At 39.8% G+C, this 25,469-nt stretch overlaps 1 long non-coding RNA gene across 1 annotated transcript in view; it reads right to left on the reverse strand.

The window, feature by feature from the left end:
- LOC136016569 (uncharacterized) overlaps nucleotides 1–25,469 on the reverse strand; it is a 461,128-nt gene that overhangs the window by 133,071 nt on the left and 302,588 nt on the right. Inside the window, exon 4 of the long non-coding RNA XR_010613651.1 lies at nucleotides 11,192–11,379. This is a non-coding gene — a long non-coding RNA (uncharacterized LOC136016569). The remainder of the gene's footprint in view (nucleotides 1–11,191; nucleotides 11,380–25,469) is intronic.

The raw sequence follows: 25,469 nt of genomic DNA on the forward strand, positions 1-25,469 counted from the left end.
GCGAAAGATTGCCTCTGAGCTCCAGCACGGTACAAGAAGCTGAAGGAGCAGTGCAGAAGAGCACCACAGAACCAGTACATTTTATAAGTGAGTCTCTTAACAAAACCATATTTTTTAGTACATTGATATTAATGAAGTAATCTCATTTTCTTTACCAGATGACCAAGTTCAGTTTTCACACACAGACTCCACTTACATCTTCTTATAGCCCAAAGCCTGTGTATGTTCTTGATTTAGACTTCTTGCTACATTTTCAAATCTAGGCTATGCTTGATCACTAGTGGCTTTTGAAAACCAAAGTGGAGGTTGTCTGATAGGACAACCCAAATCACCATGTGATTTTGAGCATCTTCCGTCTATTCACACACTTAAAACAGCTACGCTGCTCCCTGAGCTTTCCTAATTACTTTTTGTTACATTAGTTTTCAGTTGTAAGACCTTGGCAAAAAAGACTGAGTCTTCTTGTTCATTGAGTTCTGTTTCAAAATTGGACTTCCAAGGTATATTAGCAATGGAAGTTAACATTAGGTAGTCCAAATGCTGCTATTGGATGTATTTAAATACAGAGATGATAGCTAAAACCAGGATTGGATTCTGTAGTGTTCTAGGGATCAATAACCTGTAAGAACAAACAGATCTGTAAAACTGTGAGCTAGAAGAAGAGAGATGTGGTAAGCTGCACCTTCTAAAAATGAACCAAAATCAAATTGTCAGAAATACTGGATGAAAAGCACTGGGTGTAAACTTATGATCAGAAAGGTCACACATGCTTCTTTCTTGAGGCCAGAGATCACTGCCATCAAATATCAGGCTAAAAGAAAATGGGTTCTTCCCCATCTCTCCCAGAAATTTAAGACTAACAGAAATTCCCTCCAGTGACAACCTCTTAATTCTACTTGATTACCTGCTATATTAACATGATGATTTGCTCATTTGAACCCATTGATCTGTTGATTCAGTTTTAATTGCAACCTTGATTTGATCACTGTGTTGCTCTGCTCTTAATTACCTCAGAGATACTACCTAAGATTGGCTCGGTTATATGCTGGTTTAATTTCATAGCTTCTTGCTTAAGTGTTTAATCCAAAAGTAGGACACCAGACTGCAACACAGCTCGTGAATGCAAAGAAAAAGCATTTCAAAGCCATTGGTGATACTTTCAAATGAGGACCCAAGTCATTCTCATATTAATTCTGGAAAACATCAGAAGCCCCTTTTATTTAATTTTTAAATAGGGGACCCAAAAGACCTGTCTAAACCTCAGCATCTTTGGGAATGCGTTTGCAAATTGGACTCCTACTTTGGGATTTAGAGGTAATCCAAATTTTCAGCAAAGATTTCTGAATTCCTTGAGCAGGAATCCCAAGATTATTATTCCCTAGAAATTAATAAATAGACTTTCATTTGACATAATTTTTGATCATACTGAATTCTTACATGACCCTCACTTAACAGAAGTTTTCTGCTGACAGAAACAGAATGAAAAGGAGATGAAGTATGATAGGGAACTGTTGAAAAAGGACCTTCAAGGTCACTTTTTTTGTGTAGATGCATATGAAGAGCCAAACCCCCCAAAGGGCCTAACAGGAGCCATAATCAACTTTCATTGTCTCAAACCCCAGGGCAGAAAGAAATTGAACCAAGGGTAAGAAAAGAAAGGTCAGAGATTAAGAGATAAAGCTTTGCATAAAATGTCACACGCTACACAGGACTGCCATGCCTACCTACTTGCCAGTTTATTGAAAAGGCATAAATGCTCATTTTTCACCTGCTGAACAGAAGAGCAAGGAGGAAGAGACTAGTGAAGAATAAAGCAATGGGAATAAAGGGCCTCTGAGAGATTGAGATGACGTCCAGCATGTATTTTCACCCAGAAAATTTAAAAAGCAGTAGTTAGTACTAAGGTGAAATCTTAGAAGTTTGAGACCTACCAGCCTTCCAGGACCACTAAGCTATTTTGGGAAGCATCAAGGAAGAAACTCTTACAAATGTTAAGGCAAGCCCAGTTACTTGTTCTTGCAGCAGCAGGAGGTCTAGGCGGCACACACCTCCCTTTGCACTTGCCTTCTGTGAATAATTCAATGCCCTAGTTTGCTGGAGAACCAGAGAAACTGGGCTATCTGAAACAGTACGCTAATATGCATGTCTTCATGGTGTGAAAAATTAAGTAAAATAATATTTGTTTCATCAAAATTAACTCCATGGCTTTGCCTTGGTCATGTAACTTGGCTTTCAGGGCCTAAGGCCATTATTTAATTACAAGAGATGAGGATGAGATCTAAAGGAACCAGCAGCTTATGACACAGACTTGACACAAGATTTCTAAGCCTTCCTCTATCAGACCTGCTTTTGCCTGTGCAGTGCTGCAGTAGACAGAACTCAGCTCCGTTTGACGTGGCAGCACCTATATTGCTTCATGTTGTAATCTTTCAATAGCACAATACATCTCATTGACAGACCTCAAGCTGCCATTAAGTCGGTGACGGAGCACCCACCTGCAGCGGGATTGAGACTAGCTGACTTGGCTTTGGAGGTGCTTGGGCCTGTCAATAAGCACAAAACACTGCCTACACATTCTCTGTGGCAAGTCTGTCTCTTACTCTGTACCCTGGCTGGCATAATGGGGTCTGTAGGCTCTGCATTCCTAATAATAACTTCACTCTTTCTAAATTGAGCTTGAAAACAACTCCTAAACATGACACTGTTTAAAGCAGCAGTCAGTGGACTACAGAATATTGACAACTGCAGTACTTGATAAGTAAACAAGTCTCTCTGAATTTGATAGCCCAATAAAAAACCATTTCAGGAGCACAGGCTGGTTGTTGCCTCCTGAAAATGAGGACAGAATGGTTCTTAATGGCTGATAGCAAAAATAATCAAGTCTTATCTAAATCAAACTTTATTGGCCTGGATGAATTATTTTTGGTTTCCTGTAAGCAAAGCTGAGAATTCACCTGTCAGGCACAGTATGGTAAAACTCATTAGAACCTCACCATGTGCTGTTATGAAATCGCTCCATATGGCAGTTCATGCTTGTTTATTTACTATATTCAAATATAGGCACATTTCAGAAACACAAAAAATTATATTATTTTCGAATTCCTTTAAGGCAAAAGCGTATATGCTGAAGTTCCCCACTTCTGTAATGGAAATATTTCACTTGCAAAAAGAACTTCGCCTTCTGCAGCAGCGAAGCTATTGATCAGGCAATTGGCAATCCTCAAGTGTGAGCACTCATTAAGGCAAAGGTATATGAATCATTTTTTAATGACATCTCTTTGCTTTCAGCAGCTTAGCATGTGTCCTGGTTTCAATGGATACACTGTAATTTAGGCAAGCTGTCTACAGGCTTCAGCCATTACTCTTACCATATGTTTTCTTCAAAAATTACCATGCACTGGGGCCTGCTAGCTGCATTCATGTAGCGAGGTGCACTCTCTCTGCTGTATCAGCACGTTAACACTACTTGAAAAAGCAAGAATAATGTGCTTATAAAAAGAAATTCCCAATTAGCAAGTTTAGTGCATGTGTGTTAACTTGGATTAAATACATTCCAATTATGGGCAGCTCATTATTAAAACTACAGCCAGCTGTTTGCCAGAAATGTGAGATCTGGTAAACAAGCCTTTCCCCATAACCTCGCAGAAGATCCCAGGTTGTTTCTTCTTCTCCTTGGTTTCCAAATAATAAGTAGGAATACTACAGTAAACTGCTCTGCCATCCCTTCTATACATTTCGAAGCAGAACAAATGCCAGAGAGGGCAATGAGTTAGTTAAAACCCAAGAAAAATCAGAATTCAATGTCCAGAAAAGCCTGGGGGCTCATGCACTATTTGGGAAACAGGCTGTGCCAGCTTCCCTTGCTAAGAACACTGGACCAGAAAAAAACTGATATTGAAACAGGAAGGATTTCATCTTACTAGTTCCATATATTTTGATAGCCTCGAGTCAAGTGCCTGTGATATGCATGTCTCAGCTTTATTACACTGAACTGTTATACCATTCAGGTGTCCCAGTTACTGGGGGTCCTTCCAAGAGTGGTCCCAGATTACAGAGAAACGTAAATTCATTTTTCTTAAACCTTAAATATTAAAAGTTTTAATAAGTGCATACAAGACCAATGAGTGAGAAAAAGGCAAAAGATACAAGTGATGTTTCCTGTTAAACCCTTAATTTCACTGTAGTACCTAAGAAAATATCTACTTAAAAATACAGCCCACATTTTCAAGCTATTCCAGGATCCAGTTATGTCAGTGGAAGTTAACTACTGAGTTAGGATTTAAATACCTCTGGATTGCCAAATATTGTCAGAAGTTTCGAAGCATGTCAGTTGTAGAATTAGAGAATATTTTTTCAGTCTTATTTTTAAGTACACATTTCTGGGAGAATGATGCTACGCCAGGAGGTCACTAGTAACTTTTGTACCATCATATTTGCAGGAAAGCAGGGATACATCTCTCAGAAAGCACCAGCAGTCTCGGGGAGGGGGGGAATCTGGTAGGTTTGACTTTTGCTCCAGCATAAACCAGAAAAAAGAAAAAATCAGAATCTGTTCCCAACTGCTGATACCACCAAGGCAGAAAACCAGAGCTTCTCTGGCTAAAAGCACGGAGGACAGTGTCTGTGAGGGTATACTCACAGATGTGCAAGCAGTAGGCCAAGGCACCAACTGAGAGCTTAAAAACATAAACACCAAACACCACCACCTACTTTGATGTCTATGATCACTTGAAGCTCAGCTAAATCCAAACTTTAGTTTGTAGCAAGAGAATTTATTTCGCAAACCTAGGCCTGCAAAACCAGCCCAGCCAGGGCTGAGCCAAGCTAAGCAGTCCCAAGAAGCTGCTGCTGTTCATTCACAGGCTTTCTAGGTCTGTGATATTTTAATCACATTTGTACATCAGCAAACTCGAACAAAAGAAAAGAAGGAGATGCATTTAAACAGGGAGCTGGGGGGAGGGCAAGGAGTTTGAAAGAAGTTTGTGCCCATATTCAGATGGTGGTTTAAATGGACTTACTGCCAGTGGACACCTGTGCCTAGCCAAGATGCAGGCATCAGCATGCTGCCCAGGTGACCTGTGGCCAGTGAAGGAGTCCAGCAGTCCCAGCCAAAAGCAGGGAGATGCTCCTTTGCTACTCAACCACAGGAGAAAAATAAGAATGACTCCTATGTCCTATCCTTCACATCCAGTTGTTATTCTTCATGGCTTCCTTGGCCCTACACTTGGAGAGTAGCACAAAGCATGTCAAAGAAACAAGGGGAAGCTAGACAGACTACTGTATTGGAATCTTATGACAGAGATAAGCACAGGGTATTTTACACTTTATATGACGAGGGAGCAACTTCAGCTGCCCCCAGGTGTGATCACTAATCTTGGTCTGAAAATAAAAAATACTCTATTTCAACCAGTGGACAGGTTAAATAGCACATGGGTATGACATGGATCCAAAATCTGTCTTGAATTATGGCAATACCAGTTCGTTGTTTTATTCGAACAAAATCCCTCCAGGCAACCTACATTTTTTCCCAACCAAACAGAAAGCAATCAAAGTTAGTGATAACTGAAAGAGAAGATACATCTGAAAGACACATCTATGTCTTGTGTGACATCTCTCTATGTTATTAAGAAAAAAGACTTCTTGAAGCCAGAAGAAAAAGGATAATTAAGGACCATGAGAAAGTACCTCTCAAAATCATAGTACTTGTAAGCCTCATAAAAAAGGAGAAAAATAGTTGCATCAAATATGGGCCAAAGAGCAGTGGAGGGTTAGAGAAGAGGTAATCCCATTGTAGGCAGTCACATGCTTTCCCACTGTCATTAGGAAATTCTGTTTAGTAGACAAAGAGTTTACGGGCTCAAGGGATACTGCTATAAAGGTTTTCAGCATTGTTTGTGCATAATCTACGTATAACATTCAACTTGGGAATAAGATGTGATGTAGAAAATTGCCTTTGCAGTCCTTGAAGCCAATAATTTAGCTCTGCAACCTTAATTTATAAGGGAAAAGGGATGGTAGTTGGAACATGAATTTGGATCACCGTCAGATTTAGGAATGAAAGTAATTAATGCTGCTGTGAAACTCCCCTGATAGTTATTTTTGGATTCAAAATCTTTAAAGGAAAGTTTTAATTTAAGGGCAGAAGCTCATTATATTCTCGCAAGAATCCTGCTGCACTACATCATTCTGCCTCCAATTCATGGCCCCACGTTCCTTCTAAACATACAGCTCCTTCGCTGATAAAGCCACAAATTATTTCCCACCTTAACTACTGAAACTTTGATTTGCTCCGAGTTGCTCCAGATTGAGGCTGCTTGTCCTCATACTCGAGGCTTATTATTACCATGGAATGATGGCGACCAAAGTCTGTCTTTTTCTATTAGCTCAGTACTTTGTGCCAGTTGCCATGCCCCCATCTTCAAATTCCCTTACAACCTCTCCCAAGCAACTAACTCAGAACTTGCTCGACAACACTCCTTGACTCTCCAAACCATTATTTGCTGTTGTTGCACACTGTAGTACTTCCAAGACACCATGGAGGTGCTGAAAACATTATCAAGGTAATAACATTATCTAATTGCAACCTGTGAATTTCACCTCTCTGCTTTCTCCAGCTCCCCTCTTCATTGGTTTATAATTTCATTTGACAGTTTTTTAACTGTGGATTGTATCTTGCTCCACAATGTAAAACACTCAGGCCATATCTGGTGCTATTATGATATTTTAATAATAAAGGACAATAGAACTGTATTCTGGGGAATGGATAGGGAAGGACTTCAGTGATTTTCAGGCTGTGGGCTTATTTTTTATTTTAATAATGTGTTCTTTAATGCCCTCTGTAACTTAAGTCCCAGATGATACCAACCAGGCAGAAATTACTATTTAATCCTACTCCAGATTCCTGAATCTTCAGGTCTGGTAGTTCTGTAGGATTTTTTGTTAACACTTACAGATACAATTCCAGGGATCAGTACCATGTCTGCTAAAGCCAGTGAAAGTTTCCCATTGGCTACAACAGGTACTGCAACAGGTAGTCAGACAGCTAAACAGAATAGTGAGTTTAGGAAAGGTTTCATCTATTTACTTATTTTCCCTTATACAAAAATCACCTTTCATCTTTAGTTATTTACATTCTCCAAAGCAAGTATTTATGACAGACAGCTGCAAACAAAACCCAAAGGTTTTGGAGCTGAAAAGTAAGCAGCTGGGCTCTGCCACTTCTATTGGCATGGGGCCCTATTTTCAGATTCTCAGTCAAGCCTATGAGTGCTGCTCTCGGTTCACACAGGGATAACTGCATTATGAAAGCTTCCAAAAGGCCAGCACAAACACTAGGGCCTTATTGATGTTTTTAAGCCAAAGGGACTATTTATCTGAGCAAAGTTAAGCATTGAGCAAGCTTTCACAGGTTTGTGCACTGATAATAGCCTGAGCAGAATCATTAATTGTCCGAACTCCTTGGCTATTTTAAGAATAATAATGAAAGGAAAATCATATGCTAACATCAGTATTAGCTTAGTCTCTTTTCATCTGCCACTGATATCTTTTCTGAATTAAAATGGTAGTCAATGTTTGTTAAAAAGGATAGCCACACTATTCTCATTGTTAGTCCCTGTGGACTGCATTACTGCAAAGATTTGGGTTTTGATAAATAGCTCTCTTGGAGAAATGCCTCTAAGCATTTCATTACATAGCCTTTATTTTATTTTGTTTTATTTTATTTTTTAAAGTAAGATTCCCCCTCCCCCCCCCCCCCATTTTAATAGGCTGTTATAGCCCTTAACAGACCATGAAATTAAATGCCTCCGCTGGGGATCCATAACTTATCATAACAATAGTATATCTTGTACTTGTTGGAACTAGGAGGAAAGTTATAAGGTGGTATAATAATGAGTGCAGCATTTTAAAGGACTACAGAATTGTCACTATACATCACTGAGCTCCCATAGTTAACCCATGAATTAAAAGCATATAAAAGTGGTAACAGCTGAATTTCTAAAGAAATGAATGACATTTGGTGAAATCATCACTGTGCTGGAATTAACCTGTGATCTGCTGGGAACTGTAAAAAGTCCCAAAATTTAAAAGCACATCAATCTCTTAACTGGCCCTGTTTTAAGCAGGAGGTTGGACTAGATGACCTCCTGAAGTTCCTCCCAGTCCAAATTATCCTATGCTTCTACTCACTCCTGCTAATTTTTGAGAAGTACCTGTAACAACAGATATATTAAGTATGTAGCAAGAAGAGGTCACTTCTTGCTTGCATAACATTACAAAATCTCCAGTGCAAAGATGAATTAAAAGTTGAAGGCCAAATTCTGCTAGACGTAAACAGTCTTCTAGTAATGGGAAATGACATGAACACCCCTCTCTAGGTTTGAGGACGTGCATGTGGACTGATTTATAAGGATGTTAAGCATTGACAGATCCCAATGAAATTCCTGTTCTTTGAAGGAAGGAGGGAAGTTCTCCAACCAAGCAATCCCCATCTCCCAAGAATAAGGCCATGATTCAAGAACACTTTTTTAAGAGTGCTCATAGCCCTGTATCTCGCCCTGATTCAAAGCTTTGCTCAGTGTTCAGTCCTTCTAGACTACAATAAAGAAATGCTCAACATAGAATCATAGAATTGTTTGGGTTGGAAAAAAGTGACCAGAGAGCAGGAGGCACTTCTACAGCACAGCCAATTAAACAACTGCAACTGTGTTAACATCTACTCACTTAACAACAGCACATACAGGTCCCACTTAGGTATCCAAATTGCTCTTGGATGCCACACGCATTCCCAAGCAGCCATTTACAAGCATTAAACTTGCCAGAAACCTGACTTTGCACACAAAAGAAGTATCAATTACATAAAGAGAATACTAACATACAGTTTGTCCTTCAGCTGAAACTGCCTCAAACATCACCTATAGATTACGTCACCTTTAAGCTCACTGAGTCCAACCATTAACACAGTGCTGCCGAGCCCACCTGTAAACCATGCACCTAAGTGCCACAAATAATCACATTTACACAGCCAGGGATGGTGACTCCATAATGCCTGTAAGCATCCCAGAAAGAACAGGATTTATTTTGACACAAATCTCAGAGTGAAAAATAATAGTTGAGGGTAGCCATTAGAGAGGCCAAAAATGTTCTAAAAAGTCTAGAGCAAATCTATTGTTACCACAGGGAAAACTGAATGCTCATTAACTAGTATTGCCAAAGACCTATCAACACTACTGGAAAGAACCTTCATTTTCTTTGACCTAAAATATAAACCTATGTTCAAAGGAGTTTTTCTGTAGTGGTGGTAGCTGGGATTAGTACCAGCGACTTAATTTGAGCCTAGTCTCTCTGCCCATCTGGATGCTAGTCAGTTCTTACATGCATCCTTGGTCTACAGCAAGGTCTTTTGTACCTGCTCTTGGCACTATTTCCAGGAGAGCTCACATGGTTTCCACAGGCAGTGCTTGTGCCTTGTGACCCAAATGAGCATGGACCTCTTAGCTAGCTTTCCCTCCTTATCCAGCCAGTAGACTTTTGAGCGGCAGGAGCTTGTGTGTTCAGATCTAAAATTAAATACAAACCTAAACAATAGATAAACTTGATGATTTGGAGAAAATGTGGGAACCCTGAATGTATAGACAACTTGAGACTATACCTTAACACAAAGAAGTTTGTTTGGGGTATAGGAACTCCTTCCATTGATGGCTGAAAAAGTAAGAACAGGAAATCACACCTAAAATACGTGCAGTCAACTGTGGCTGAAATATTGTTTAGCATCACATTAGGGTAGTATTAGGGTGAGAAAAATCACCACTTGTAGTACACAAAGGCCCCTCTCCAATTTATCACCTGAAGTTCTCAGACCATCTAAAGAAATAAACATTACCAAGTGCATGGTGATGCACTAAGTGCAACAGACTGATGGCGCCAAAAAGTGACAGCTAGTACTCACCAGTGTGAACAATAAGTAATGAGTAGTAGCAAAATATTAACATGCATACTGTTTAATTAAATGACAATATTGTTTTCTTATAATCTTTCCCTAACTCTGCTAGAAGAGTACAGCATTGACATGATAATTTTATAAACTTCCTTGACAGTTCACGTCAAACCATCCTCCATTGCTTCAGATTGATAATTGGCACTTACAAAGAAAATGAAATGTCTGAGAAATTCATTAAACATGGCAAATACCTGAGAAAAGCCAGGGCAACAGCTCAGTTATCTAAATCACTGTAAACAGCTAAAGCGCTGTTTCCCTTACAGTATTTGGCGTTAGATCTGCTCTCCCCTCTTTTCATCTTCCTCAAAGAAATAGAAAATGAAGAGAAAATCTTATTTCTGCAGGTATCCCCTTAATATTGCAACAGCATCTTGTCTGAGAGCCTTATTTGGAAATGTTCAAGTGGTCTGCTTGCACTATACTGGTCGTTCCGCCAGCACTGTCTCAGCACACAGACTGTGCAGACACATCCAAGGAAGTGCAGACACCCTTCTCTTTAATATGCTTCAACATTTAAGTTCCCAGTGGCTGCTCTATCTATGCAATTTAAGCTGCTTGAAAAAGCAAGAACATTGTTTAATTACAGTAAGTTGTTAAATATCTGAGCAAAGAAAGTTCTTGAGGATACGCCAAGTATCCCTCAAGCCAGGCCAGGCTTGGGAAAAAGTAATAAGAAACTAGTGAGGAGTATCATCTCCTTTGTCAAAGTTGCTCTTGCTGAGCCTTTCACAGATGAAAAGAGGATGAAAAATACTTATAAAAATTATTCTTTTTGCTAACCACACAGAACCACAAAGAACCATTTTCCAAAGCTGCTAATGTGAACAGAAGGTAAGGAGACAGCTCAGCATCAAAACTGTCAACTTCATTTCAACGTGGCCTGACCACAGACACATCTGTGACCAGATCATCCCCTGATATTAACTGGCCACAGTACAGTGAAATTCTGGAAACAAGAGCAGACAAGTGACAGGACAAAACTGTCAACTGTCTGATATTCTCCATCACATCACAATCATTTATTGCAGTAAGAAATAGTAGTTCAATTACAGACAACCAGACTAGTACAAACACCATCTGCCTTTATGTGCAAATGAAATGACAGAACTTGACCTCTGTTCAACTCTTACATAACTGAATTTTCTAGATTCACTTATTCTCAGACTATAAAAAGAATTAGATAAATTATCTTACCCACAAAGGAACATTTTATGATGCTCCCTTCCTTCTTTTTTTTGAAGTTGGATTCTTGGTGTATTAAACAATTCCAGTGATGGATCAGAGATGATCTTCTGCTGTCACTTCCACATGTCAGAAACTTCATATTGTGGACTAAGTTGTTAGACCTTCAGCATAATTGACTTTAAAATGGCATCTTCCCTCTGAAAGCACAAACGAAAAACATTTTTACATTTCTCACTGTAATTGCCATTTCTCCCAAACTACTTAATTGATCTAATGAAGCAGAGAAGGACATCAAACCTATTAATAATATACATTATAAGGTGAAAGTTTGATTTCATTTTCATTGATTGTATGAATAGACCTTTGAAAATACAGGTGAAAGAAAAAAACAGTACACTTGAGATAGATGACAAAACAATTTCTGTCATGATTTACTATTGTCTTTCCCTCAACTTAACTGTCAGACCTTCTCATTGATAATAGAGATACAAAAACCACCCCTCGGAACATTGGCCCAATTTCCATAATTTTTGAAAATTCTCATGAAAAGCTTCACCAGCCCAGGCCTCAAGTTTCATGAGGCAATAATCACAAGTCTTCACTAACATCTGCAGGGCATGGATGTCTCCTAGGTGCCCATGAAAATCCTGAGGCATAACCCCTGAATGATACCAAGCACCCCCATGCCTCACTCTTACAGCATCCCTCTCATCACAGGACTAGAACAGTCTTCTAAGAAAAAGGCAGTGAAAGTAGCAGCTCCACAGGAGGCAGGCCAGAGGGAGTATGAATTCATATTTTAAGGTGCTCCAGGACCTTGTAAAGCCACAGAATATATTCTTTCCATATTTCAGTTCTGACCTTACTGTATGGCTTTTGCTCTATGAATAATCCCATTTCATTATTGCAAGGTTGCATTTCTGAAGGTTGGTTATAAATTACACCTATAAATAATTTCTCAAGTTACTGTTTGCAAGTTGCTTGTTACTTTTTTTCTGTTAAGAATGACTGTCCTTACACCACCTCAATTCTGGTCCCTCACCTTTGATATTAAACCATAAATCCAAAACATTTACTGATGGCTACTTGAGTTTGCATCCATTTTACAAATTATGCATTTAAATTTCTTATTCACTTAATGACAACAGAACTTGCACAGATCAACTGAACCATTAAGCTATTGTTCTGGATGTCATATTTTTACTCTTTTCTCAGAGTACATTCTCTGAGCATCAAAGACTCAAAGGAGAAGAAAAGGGTAGGTCAGATAAATGCAATCTAATTCTTTGTCACCCCATAAAAAAATCTAATCGACCCCTTTGTGACTTGTCCAAACCCCATGGAAATCAATGTAAAGATTCCCACTCATTTCCCAGAGTATGTTTCCAAGGCCTTTAATGTCTCTAAAGCAAAATGTAATAGGATGCCTAATTAGAGACTTAATTAATGCCTGGATGATGCTTCCTAAAAAAGAAGTGAAATTAATGTTCACACTTTCCACAATTCTCAACATCAGCCTATGCTGGTTAAAATCTCCCAGACATATGATGTATTTAGCGTTATAATAATCAATATGGTTTTAAATAACAGAGCTCATTCGTTCAAGAAGGCAAAGAAAAGGATTCACCTCTTCACCTTGTAAGTGCTAAAAAATTACTGTAAGCACTGAAAAACAAAGGAACTGATATTCTTGTTTACAAAAGGCTGCATGCCATCAAGGATGCAGAGTTCTCTTTTTTTGACCCTCATAATAAAGCTTCATCTTTTTTCCTTGCTGTAGCCTGAAACAAAATAGCTGATTCTCAGGTGGAAAAATAATTAGTAACATGGGAAGTCGAATGAATTTTGAGATACTGAGGAAAATGTAGTTTGAACTGTCAGGTTTACTCGCTTACCCACAGGAACTACAAAGCAGCAAAGAAATAAAACCCCCTTAGAACTTATAGCTTTCATCAACCTATTCCCTCTGGCTGATTTCCCCCCCCCCCCCCAAATCTCTCTTTTCCCAGTGGCTGCTATTAGAAACACAAATAGTTTGCTTCACTGCTTAGCGACAAATGTCATGTTACTTACTTTTTTTTTTCCTTAAAAAAAACCCTAAACCCTATTAAATTATTATTCTTTTTTTTTTCTTTTTTTTAGTATGAGGAGAGAAAGACTATGCAACCTGTTCAATCAAATAAACTTCACAGGAGCACTTGCACTGCATGGATTTTCAAAGCAAACTGAAGGTATTAGCAGTTCAACTCCTGACTATTAGGCCAAAGTGTGTTGCCCTCTTTTTGACACCCCACCTATACAGTTAAAAGGCCTGCCACCACCGCCAGGAATAAAGCTTTGTATATGCACTTAGAACTGCTATGAATTAGCACAGGAGATCCTTACAGTCTCTCCCGTACTCTACTATGACCATATAATGAAAAATTTACAGGTAGAAATTGACTCTTTATGTTGCAATTACGAAAAATAAGGAAAAACAGCATCCAGGGCTTCAGCAGGATAGTAAATCTTTTGTGGTTAATGATTTTATTATCTTCAAAGAGAAGAACCCCAAGTCCAGCCACCTCTAGTGCATGTATACCAATGCACAAACAGGAGGAACTGGAACTTCGTGCCCAGTCTGGAAGTTACATGGTTGTAAGAACTACAGAAACATAGCGGGAAAACTTGTGTGACTGCAAGAGCACAATGGATGGCTGCAAGCTCTTCTGGAAAGATAGGAAGGGAAGAAGAGAACTGGAGTTGCACTTTAGGTAAAAGAGAAATTTGAGTTTATGGAGGGGAGCTGAGATGACAAATGGTCTATCGAATGCCTTTGGATGAAGATTAGAAGGGTTGCTACCAAGGGGGATCTTATGTATGGTACCTGCTACTGACACCCTAATCAGGATGACAAGGCCAACGAAACCTTACTTTGGTTGCTCAAGCAAGTCTTTGGCCAACAGAATCTTGTCCTCTAGGGTGACTTCAATTACCCAGACACTTGTGAGAACAACACAGCAGTTGTTCACAAGGACACAGTAGGCAGGGACAGTTCCAGCTATGGGCTTTGATTTGGCCATCACCAAAATGTCTTTCTGATTGTCAATCTGGATTTTCTAACTCCAGAACCAGTGGGATTCTCTCTCTAAACAACCCCTGCCCCCCTTTGTTTGCTTCTCTGGCTACAGAGGCATTTGCACTCATTTGTTGTGTCCTTAGAGCTCAGCACCCCAAGCAAAAGAAGAGGTTATGCTGCTCTCCCCTCTCTCCCGATTTTCTTCTTTCCAGCAGATTTGCACTGTCAGCTAGGTGTCTCAGGCACTGCTTACATTAAGAGCAAGTGCAGAGAAGCACAGACCCTGTATGAAAAGCTGCAGGAGGCATTTTGCAAACACAACAAACTACATTACATTGCTTAGTAAGAACCACTAACCTGGAACATTGGCTTTGTTCTTAAAGGGAAGGAAATTGCTGCAAGTCAAGGTATAGTGGAAAGCACAGGAAAACCGGGAAAAGATCCTGTTTTTCTCCAGACCAAATTATATGCTAATTATTTTGTAATGATTCCCATCCCACTTGCCCTCTTAGAAGGATTTAAGTGCCCCAATCCCTTGGTAAGCAGTGAGAGTTAGAAGCCCCAATTTCTTAGTGGATTTGCATGAGTGACTTCTAGCTGAGCCGTAATCCTACTCTCTTTCAGTATAGCCTATTCTTCCCCAGGGAATGGAAGTGTCTCTGACTGCAAATTCCACTGCACTGTGAGCACACAAGTCTTGGTGCTAGCAGAATGGGCATGGAGGCTCTGAGAAGTGCCAGCCTAAAAAGAAGCATGAGCACTGTATGGCCATAAAAGTCACAACTGTATTTCTTATTTTCTGTTAAAACAGCTATAAAGTATTACAAGTTAATATCTTGAAAATATAGTGCTGGTTGTGTGAGTGATATCTAGGAAATCTAATTCCTAGATGTGCTTTCAATTAAACACTATGGTCAGGTTTCTTCGAGAAGAAAAAGGGAGTTCAAATTCTGCGCAATAAAAGAAGAGAGGGGGAGATTTCACTTGCTAAAATCTCATCTACTTCAGCCAAAGACATTAAGTATAGATGAAAAATTGTGCAAGCCATAGCCTTCAATTGAAAGATCCTGTTCAAAGTTTGCACAGACATCCAGAGAACAGAGTAACAGTTAAATGGATGTGGAAACTGCATCTTCACTGCCTGGTTTTGGAAAAGTGAAGAAATCTAAACCAACAGGCTCTAGCAAGTGGAATTCTACGGGAAGGATAAGAAGGAAACTTGTCATAGAGTGATTACAGATAGTCTTCCTACCAGAACAATGTTGGGAAAGTAATTACAGAGAGATTCAGGTCTTGGCAGACAGCGGAACAGTTTTAACAGGAAAGACAGGAGGGTACTTCTAGGCACCATTATAAGCATCAATTCTTTTCATGGCACCAGAAGTGGAGAGTGTAAATGACATTCCTTAATTACTTATTGCTATACTTAAAAAGATGATTAGAGGGAGCAGAGGGCATGGAAAGCACCAAGGCAAACCAGTAAGTGATTCAGAGTGCAAACTCCATACTGTGCACAGAGGAGAAATGGGGGAAAACGCTTGAGAACAAACTTATTCAAAAGCTATTAAAAGAGCCAATCACTGTTAAATTGTGTAGAGGAGGAAATATGCCCTAGAGGGAGTGCAAACCAGAAAAGATTGACTTCTTCAAATTCACAGCTGTGGTGGAGCAATCAAATACTCCAATGCCAGCTCTCCCCTCAGAGACAAGACAACCTGGGGCCATACGACCTCAACCTCCGATATGCACAAGAAAAGTTTAATGAGAGATTTGCTATAGGAACTGGTGTCTTGAAGTGACAAATTGCAAGCTCTGCTGACCTCTCATGAAGGGGAAGTTTCAAACTTTCATCAGCAAAATTGAGCAACTGAGACAGGCACATGCAAAGAAAGGAAAACTGATTCTAAGCAGAAACAGCCCCTGATAAAAAGAGCTTAATTCCACATTATTGCAAGCTGAAAGTGAAATGGCAATGGAGGAACACAAACTGTAACATAAAAGCATTAAAACACAATAGAGGCGAAATCCTTAGCTGGGTAATTGATTTACTTCCCCCAAAATCAACACTGCTTGAGAAGAGAGGCTCTGCTGATGTAGTCATTGCTAGACTCAGTTAGAACCAGGAGGTACCCAAGTGTTCACAATCACAAGAAATTAAATTAGATTAAACTCTTTCAAGCTTTCACAGCTTCCAAAAAGGCTTACTTTGGATTTTGACTACAGGGTAAAGCACAGACATAGTACAAAACAGAAAGCTTATCTTTAAGAGCTTGTATCTTTGTAATTGTCAGGATGTTAACTGTAGGAGATTGCAGCACTGCAAACAAGTTAGTTAATATTTTCAAGTGCCAAAGATTTTACCCCAGATTTTCAACACCATAGCTCCTGCAGTTAATAGGTTTCATGCTGATTATTAAACTGAACAATATAGAATATCACGCTGTTGGCAAGAAAACATTATCATTAATAAGATTATATATTTGCCTCTAAAAAGGAAGAAACAGCTCTGGGCAACTGATCTATGCCTTCAGCAGACTAATGTGAAAAGTGATTTGTCCCATCAGCCTCTGTCCTAGGTCCTGTTTTAGGAGCAAAGGAAGATTTCTGCTTATTAAAGATCTGTACAGATGGAGAAAATGTTGAATTTTGGAAGTTCTTTTGCTAGGTCAGAGCATATCTGAAATGCTGTCCCTTGCAGCCATCGCCTTTGGCATCTTCAGAACAGAAGGTAACAGACAGTCAAACCCACTGATTTGAGGTGTTCTGCTTGAGGCAGAGCTTTTCTAAACAAGCTGAACATATGTGTGCCAAGAACCAATCCTCTGCAATATCAGGTTGGGTACCAGAGGCAAAGACACCCGAAGTCACTAAGAATGCTTAAAAAGTGTGGGCATAATTCCCAACACTCACACAATTTGTCTCCCTCCCAGAGAAGTCCACACTGGCGAACTGAGAATAAATCACTCCTCACAGAAAGTCTTAAATGACAGGATTTGGCTCCAGTGCCTACAATTCTTCACTGAAATGTTACATCGTGTCACTTTTTATTGCCCTGTGTGCATGCCAATGTGTATGAGATTAGTGCTGCTCCTGCAGATGAGGAGATGAACTACTGCTGCATCCTTAAAAAAAAAATCATGGATATTATGAAATCTAATTCAGAGGTTTTTTTATTTTGGTAGGAAAAGGAGAAGAGGCAGAACTCAAAATCATGTGCCAAAGGAGAAAACACCTAGAAAAGTAAGTCCTTTTTTAGTGTCATCATAATAATAAACAAAGCTTCAAGAAACCGTATCAGTAGTAGAACAATTTAAAAGATCTCATGCTATAATCCAGAACAAAAACCTAGAGGAAAAGCAGAAGACTTCAGGGTTCTGAGTCTGCTCCCATCCTCAGAGCAATAGGATTAAACAATCAATACTCCTTAGGCGTGTTAAAACTTCACCTTCTAGCTAAAAAAAAAAAATCCAGTGGTGGCTCCTGTATTTCTCTAAGTGGAATTTTGACAGCAGAGCAGATATATCTTCATCAGCACTCGGCGTCTGCCTGCCCCCTCACTTCAGTTCTTATTGTCATTTTGCAATATATTAATGATCCAAATCATCGAGTGATTCCAGTTAGGCTGCAAGAGGTTCTCTGAAGTAGGCAGCACTCCTTATAATGATAGATTGCAGGAATAATGGCCTCTTTACTGAAAGCAAAACATCAGAAAACTGGCTTAAAAATGGCAGAAGAGGAGGGTTGGAAGATAGCAAATGCTTTAATAGCAAGTGTGGAAGCGACCATTGAAGAGGGCAGCATCATTTTATATTTACTTTTGCAAGCCTACCTTTGTATTAAAGATAGACAATGCTCACGTAGGCATAAAGCATCAGATACCTGGGAAAGCAAAGTGTGAAAAAAGATAATCAAGCAAGAGATGGACATATATGATCTTAAAAGTCAGCTCTGAGAATTGACTGGTACTTCTGTTTCATTGCAACTTCAAAACACAAACACATAAGGTTACTAACTTAATTCCAGGCATTCTGGGGTCCAGAGAAAATTATGCAGGTACTGATTTCTTAGGCATGATCTGGACTTGTGTCTGGACACGAGCTCCAGAAACTGCAACAAAGGTTGTGGTGGTGTCTGCCTCTGTTCTGACCCAAATGCATGAGTAAGCTAATGGAAAGGTTCTTATTCATGTCTTTGATGGGGTCCCTCAGGTTCAAATGGGTTAGCAGCTTTCCTGGGTTTGGCACACCTTGGCTAGTCTGAAACTCACAGTGTTAAATATAAATAACGATATAAATAAAACATACAGAGCTTCATTCACAAGCTAATTAAAGCAGTGCTTGTCTCCCCTCCTCTCCCATTCTCCCTCTATCTTATTTCATGGGACTACCTGCAGAACTGACTGAATCTTATCCCTTTCAACTGCCCTGAAAAGCTCTCTAATTAGCTTTCTACTACTCCAATTAGTAAATGCAACACAGTGGCCATTATTATATTTCCAGGTGCTCTACAGATTTTCTGACAATAAATTAGACTGACAAAAACGACGAATACACAAACAATCTGTGAAGTTTAATGCTTCCATTTGTTAGGCTATCTGAATAAGAAAAATGCCATTAATATGAGATAAGTCCTTCAACTTTGCTCATTAATAGCTGGTCTTAATTCAGAGGTGCCTTTTTAATCTCTCCTGGATTCCTCTAGAACCTAATGAATACATGTAATAATAACAGCAATTCAGAATTTAATCCTGATTCTAGTTTGCCTTAAATTAGACCTTAGCCATTAAGACATTACAGGATAGTGAATGATAGTTAATCAATGTGTTTAATTTTGCCCCATTATTTATTTGATTCCACATCTCGTATAGTGGCTATAAATCTTCACACACACACATAACCCACCCCCCCACCCCCCCCACCCCCCCCCCCAGCTTGGCCACCAGAAGCAATGTTGAAATATTGAGTGAAAAAATATTGTATTTGATGATCCATTTAAGAGAAGGTTAAACTATAATTAATCTCTCTGCGTGTGTTCATACCTTTCAGACCAATACATATATGCACATATGTAACTCATACATAGCCAAATACTTCAGGTAAGATTTATTGTGCTTTATTTTTTGTCTCTGTTAACTCTCAGCACTATCAGTCAAGATTTCCCAGCATTTACTACAGCATTAGCCCTAAGCATCGGGAAATCACATTTCTTGGTGCCAAGGTTTTAAAAAGATTCTAATTCAGCTATTAAACTGGAGGCAGCATGTGCCAGCCCCACAGCACATTCACCCATTAATTTTGTCCCCTGGAAAAAATGAGTACCTCTTGCACCAGTCTGATAAAATGAGGAAACACACCGATTATGTCTGTGGCAGCTATTCTTGACCCAACCAACAGTGACAGTCATCAAACCGCAGTACCTAGAGTGCTGCAAGCTGTGTGAGCTAACCCAAGACATCATTAATTCTAAACACCAGAGCTTTCATCCAGATACTGGAGTTCAGAGAAGCTTAAAAACAAATCCCTTTTGGTGGGTTGAAATTCTGTATGCTGTTCATATTAACTCCACCGACAGTATTTGGAACTTACTTCTCTAGCTGGACAGGTCAAATGCAAGAAGCCAAGTGCCAGTGTCTTTCACTAGACTGCTCAAAATTGGACCTCAGGTTCCATTAATAATGTTAGATGGACAGAAATCAAACTGATTAAGAGACTAGCTGGGTTGTTTGGGGGTTTTTTTCATAGTTTTTTATCACTTTGAACACAACAGGATGGAGGGAACAAAGTAGCTGTGAATGCAGTAAAGACAGGGTGATCTGACCAGCCAGGATTTGAAAGCATATGCATGCTCAGTATAGGAAAAAATGTGGGGAACGAACTCCACAGTATTCAAAGAGCCCTTTCTACCTAATCCTGTCAAGTCTTTGGGGAGACTTTAACTATCCAGAGGGATCCTGGGAAGTTACTGTAGGAGGAGGTGTCCCATGTGGTTAGTGTACCTTAGTAAAGCACTTGCTCTCTGAAAGAGGCGACGCACCTTATGCAGTTATGTGCATAGTCTGGTATTACTCTCAGCTGGGAAATGATAGCTTACAACACTGTCACTGAGCTGCAAACAACACCCAGATAAGACTTCCCTCCTCCTGCTCGCTAAGCCTGGGAGGTACAGTCCTAACCCTGTCTATCCCAGGAGCAGGAAGAGAGAAGAGGAGAACCAGTCCCAAGCCAATGGCTTTCTTCTCCTTTGTTTCAAAGAGGCAGGGATTAGGCTTCCCTTGAGAAAAAAAAAAAAAAAAAGAAAAGAGACCTCCACCTGGTTCTGCACATTTTCATGTTCCCTTCATGTAAAAGGCAAGAATTCATGATGCCTATTTCCACTGCCAGGTCTGATCGCAGATCCAAAACACTCAGAAAACGGGGATCTCTGTACAGCCACCACAGAACCAAAGAGCATTTAGGAAACAAAACGTGCTTTGTAACACGCTCCCCTAAAAATTCTCCTTTGTGCCTTTTTACTCAATCACGAAAAAATCCCACCCAGACACACATACATTTTTTCATGGAGGTGAGCAGCCAAACTCAGGAAGTATTGAGATTATGGGCAAAAAATAGTGTGGAAGGGCACTACATGCTTTTCTCCCAGTTTGTGTTTCTACATGTAGCTCCTTAACATGCTAAAAGTAAACAGCCGAGTCCTCTGTATAGAAAGACCCCAAAATGTTCATGAGTAATTTCACATCTTCATCTTTCTTTCAGGCATAAAGAGAGTAACCAGGCTTTCAGTAGAGCTCACTGTGGTTAGTTTGACACACTGTCCTGAAACACAGGGATAAATACAAGCCAAACAACATGAAACTACCAAGGTGCCATTTCAGACCATCTTGGGCCTATTTGGTACCCCACCAGGTTCATGTTTGACTTTTTATTTCAATAAATACATCCTAAGCTCTTTCAAAAAGCCATCTGATTGGGCTGGGAATAGAACCAAGGATTTAATACAGAAACATCTCAGCCCAAGTCAGATGAACCCTTTGAAGAACTGCAACCAGTAATCACTGTTCCGCTACTTCCCCCCCAAATTTTAGGGGTGTTATTTTCCAGTAGTATTTTAGTTTTGGACAGTCTTGAAATGCTATTCACATTTCTGTTGATTTTTCAAAACAGAAGAACTTGTGTTGCCTTACCAATATAATTTCATGCTGTGCTATTGTAACAATTTCTGCATTCTTATTTATTTATCCACAGCAGCAGAACTAAAATTTTTGCTTGCTCACTCTCCTTTTAAGAGATTTTACTAGTTAATAAATAAAGCTTAGTCTTGTTGCAGAGGTCTGTCCCTCAATAGTTACTATTCTCTTTCTGACTCAAAGACCAGCTGCAGTGAAAACAATGCCCTCTCATTCCTCCCAGCACTTAAAAAGGTTTATAGATCTCCAGCCTCCTACAACTCAGCAGAAAACTGCTCGCACTTGACAGTCTTCAGAAATCAGCATTGTTTCCATCCTCACTAAAACTGTCAGCCCCACAAGGTCAGGAAATGAGGAGAGCTGATGTCACCTGAATCATTATTACCTCTGCTTAGACCTCTCTCCACACTCCTGTCTTCCAGATAAAGCTGGTATACCCAAAAGTAAAAGTCTTTGAAGTCTTTTAAAACTGTCATAAAATAGTTTCTCGAAACTGTTTGGAGAACAAAGAACTCAAACCCTTCAAAATCGTAAACTCATGAATACTTTCTTACCACAGTTGTCAAACTGCAATAGTGTTTGCAGGGGGCTCATGAATATAAGCACCTCTGCAGTAGCCTCTAATAGGTATTTTTATTTTCTAGACATGATTCTACAAGGATAACAATAATGAATCCTTTCAAACTAGCTAGACTCCATCTACTAGTCATGCCAATCCATCTACTAGCCATGCCAATTAAAAATTACCATGTAAGTCTGCAAGACAGCTCAGAAGAGTTTGCTCTCTGAATCCTGTAGCATGTGCTCTTACTAAGCGTCCATAGGAGAGGAAGAAGATGAATTCCATCATCTGCTTTCAAGACAGAAACATCGTTTCTGTTCTGTTTTAAAACTCTTGAAAGCTGTGCATGACAGAATAGAAGCAAAAGGCTTTTAGTGGACTGAGGTACCTTCTCCAAAGCCTGTAGGCACTTGAGATGACCTTGTAGACAGTAATAACAATTCTAAGGCAATGAGATAGTTGTAATTAAACAGATACTTGCACAGTGCATACCACTGTACACCAGAAATTACACAAAATTCAGTTATAGCTCATATTCATAATATCAGACACACACATGTATGTATCCATGATGTGTGTATATATTACACTTGTGCCCATCTTGCCAGCATCATTGTTCACCTTAAATCCTAAGCTTAGGACTAAGCCTTCATATCCACGTCACATTCTACATCTAACATGAGGCTATCACTTTCCATCTCACAGATGGATGTGGCATTGCTCTTGGGTGTGTTTTGCCATGTGGACACCTTACGGTGAATGCAGTATCAGACAACGCAGTGGGCTGGTCCAGCTGGGATACATCAGTGGGGCTCCACTAACCTTGGCAGAGACTAAACGGTGTTCTGCAGACAGAGGCAAGCTTCTTGCGCCTGTGCTGCAAGCGGGCTGGCTGTAAGCCAGGTCTGAACAGGGAGCTATTTGGCTGTATCAATGTGGTGCCAAGCCTGAGCTTGCAAAGCTGAGGTTTTTCTCAGCAAGGCCTATTGGGTTGGATTTAGTGTCATGCTAAGCATGCTAACATGCAGAACTTGTACCAAACATCTGGTCTGACCTGGCATCCTCAATCTACAGAACTTTTCTATTAACTTTACTTTTGCCAAATCAAATCCATATTGAGCAGAATTCTCTCTTAATTCTAGTCAATGGGAGTTTTTTAACTGATTTCAGCTGTGATAGGTTTAAAAATCTATCTTTTTTCTTTGGTCAGCTACAGTGCTCCCCTCCCCGCTTTAAGCAGACCACTATGCAATACAGCATTCGCCTTTTGTTAATGACAATGTTAAAAAAATCAATGGCTCAATTAACAATCAGGGATGGAGCTTCCAGGCAACAAGTGCAATGATCAATAACTTATGTTCAGTGAAATTAAAGGTACTTGTTAAGTCAAGTGTTAAAAGCTGCACCCACTTAATATGGGAATATTAGTCATGAACAGTTTGGCCGTTTAACTCGAGAAAATCAGTAAGTATAAAGTTCCCGTAGCACGTTCCACACTAGTGAGTAACTAATGAAGCATAAATATTCACACAAATTCATGTATGTACTAAATTCTCAAATCCCCCAATACACAGCAGCCGTGGTGAGTCAACGTAACTTTCACTTTTGTTATGAGTTGTGCTTCTAAAGTATGAATCCAAAATGAAGTTGGCAAAACCAAATTGAAAGCTTGCACAAAGGTAGACCCCAGTGGTTTGATATGTCAGTGTGTAATGGCCTCACTGATTTGCATGACACAAAGGGACATGCTAAGGTTTCTTCCAACAAATTTATCTGAGGTCACCAAAACATCCTCAAATGAAATCAAATCCGTTCATCCTACAGGACACGTGAAATCAAGGGTTCACAGAGCATAGGATAAGTGACATGAAAACACTGGAGTCCTTTGGAAGAGTTATGAACATGCGCTGTGACATCAAAATCAAGAAACCTGTACAGATATAAACTGACTTATCCTGCTACTATATTCCTACCACATTTTTAAGATGGTGGTTTAAGGGAAGATTTTTCAAAGGCATAAAGGACACTGAAATTCTCAACCCTCAGTGGAAGCCTGGATAAATCAGATGTCTCATTCTCATTTATGCAATCCAAAACCTCCCGCTTAACTTTTATACATCTGCTCTCAATAGAGTTTTTCTTTGGGAACAGAACATTTAGAGCAATGTCAAAACCGACTCCTACATCAAGCTTGTGACAAAATCCATCTCATGGTCAACAGCCTTGTTTTTAGAGCTCCACTGATACCAGAGATGATTTAGCAGCATACCTCTACTCTGGGAATAGCCAAATTGAAGACTGCTCTTCCGATAACAGTAAACTGCTTCTTCTCAAAGTAGGGAATGTTCACAGCATAATTTATGCTTGTTCAAAACTTTCAAAAATAAATAAAATAAATGAAGAGAAATCTTTGCATGCCTCATTTTGCATCTCAAGGACTCTCTCATTGCAGCCTGGTATATATACCGTACCCTTTTCCAAATAGCAGTGAAGTCTTGTGAGGCCTGAATTCCTTAGGCAATAACAGAGAATATGGGGGCTAGGTGATTGGCTGGCAGGATGATTCTCTTCGCTTAATGAGCTGCCCCTTTCTTCAGTGTATTATGATCATACCCTGAGCATTACTGACTGCACTTTGATGGGTACCTAATCAACGAAAATCAATCATCTGAAATTGCACAGACACTATTTCATCTCCATCAAAATTCATCTTCCTACAGAGCTCCATTAATCTCTTCATCATTGTTTAACTCAAAAAGAAACTTCTGTTGTAAAAGATATCAGACTTTGGTTTTCAACTATAATTAAAGCTGTGCAATGTTCGCTTTAAGGAAGCAACTAGGGCTAGACTAAGTATTTGGTTTTCCAAGGCAATTTTCCCTATGCAGAATTAACCAATGCACCTGGGCTACACATGGGAGGATGATAAATTTGAATGTGAATTTGCTAGTAGAAGACTATCTTACCCTTTCATCTCATTCACAAGGGAGTGCATTCTCAGCCCTCAGGACCAACCTGTTTGCCTTGAGTGAGTGTGAAGCCCAACCCAAACCATTCAAAGGCTTGGAGGTGTACCCACACCAGAGACAAGTGCAGGCATGGAGGGGAAAGCTTCCTCTCTAGGGTGGGGAGCAAAGACTCCTGCTTTTGAAAGCACATCTTTTTCATACCTCCCGCCCCAGCAGATCCTTACAGCCTAGCATCCACCCCACATAAACTTCTGCTCCCCTTCTACTGCAGAAAAGCTTTGAGCTCCTATTACATCCTACTGCCCTGGCCATTTTCCCCCAGACCCCATTGTCTCTAATCCTCTCCCCTTCCTTCACCTTCCTTACCAAAATCAGACATACTGGAGAGACATTTCCCAGTGTGGGTGTATTGTGTTAAACTATACATGGGATGAAAAAGGCACTGCTGGGCAAGAAGAAATACATTTATGCTGCCCAGTGTGTTGGTGGTACCTGCTCTGGAAGAAAGGGTGGGA

Source organism: Lathamus discolor, chromosome 6 (assembly GCF_037157495.1).
Source record: "Lathamus discolor isolate bLatDis1 chromosome 6, bLatDis1.hap1, whole genome shotgun sequence".
NCBI classification, from domain to species: Eukaryota; Metazoa; Chordata; class Aves; order Psittaciformes; family Psittacidae; genus Lathamus; species Lathamus discolor.